The following is a 1,111-nucleotide window of genomic DNA, read 5'->3' on the forward strand; positions in this document are numbered from 1 at the left end:
TTGGCACTTGAAGACTCTCTACAACATGCCTTAACAATTGAGAGAGAGGTCCAAATGGTTGAGAACAAGGAAAGTGATGCTTATGTGAAGATGCTGGACTCTCACAGGGAGATTAGTGATGAAGAACAGAATGAGGAGATTTCATATGAGGATCACCATGCTTCCCCAACTTCTCAACAAGAGAATCTCCAAGAGGATGATTGGAGTGAACTCAAAGCACCAAAAGTGGAGCTTAAACCTCTTCCCCATGGTGTAAGGTATGCTTTCCTTGGCCCTAATGAGACTTACCCTGTCATAGTGAGTAGTGAGCTTAGTGAAGATGAATTGTCTAAACTTTTGAATGAACTTAAAAAGTATAGAAAGGCAATAGGCTACTCACTAGATGATATTAAAGGGCTATCACCTTCTTTATGCATGCATAGGATACATCTAGAGTATGAATCTATGACTTCTATAGAACATCAAAGAAGGTTGAACCCCAATTTGAAGGATGTTGTTAAGAAAGAGATTCTCAAACTCTTAGATGCAGGAGTCATCTATCCTATTTCGGGTAGCAAATGGGTGTCTCCTGTGCATGTTGTTCCAAAAAAAGGAGGAATGACTGTAGTTAAAAATGATAAGGAAGAACTAATACCGAAAAGAACAATAACAGGACATAGGATGTGCATAGATTATCGAAAACTTAACAAAGCATCTAGAAAGGATCATTTTCCATTGCCATTCATTGATCAAATGCTTGAGAGACTTGCAAATCATCCATATTATTGTTCTCTTGATGGGTATTCAGGGTTCTTCCAAATCCCCATACATCCAAATGATCAAGAGAAAACGACTTTCACATGCCCCTATGGTACCTTTGCTTATCTAAGGATGCCATTTGGGCTATGTAATGCTCCAGCCACGTTCCAAAGATGCATGATGTCTATTTTCTCTGATCTTATAGAGGATGTTGTGGAGGTGTTTATGGATGATTTCTCTGTCTACGGATCTTCGTTTTCTGCTTGTTTGTCAAATATTAGCAGGGTCCTCAAGAGATGTGAAGAGACCAACCTTGTGCTGAACTGGGAGAAGTGTCACTTCATGGTTAAGGAAGAGATTGTGCTTGGACACA

Source organism: Brassica oleracea, unplaced genomic scaffold (assembly GCF_000695525.1).
Source record: "Brassica oleracea var. oleracea cultivar TO1000 unplaced genomic scaffold, BOL UnpScaffold00763, whole genome shotgun sequence".
NCBI classification, from domain to species: Eukaryota; Viridiplantae; Streptophyta; class Magnoliopsida; order Brassicales; family Brassicaceae; genus Brassica; species Brassica oleracea.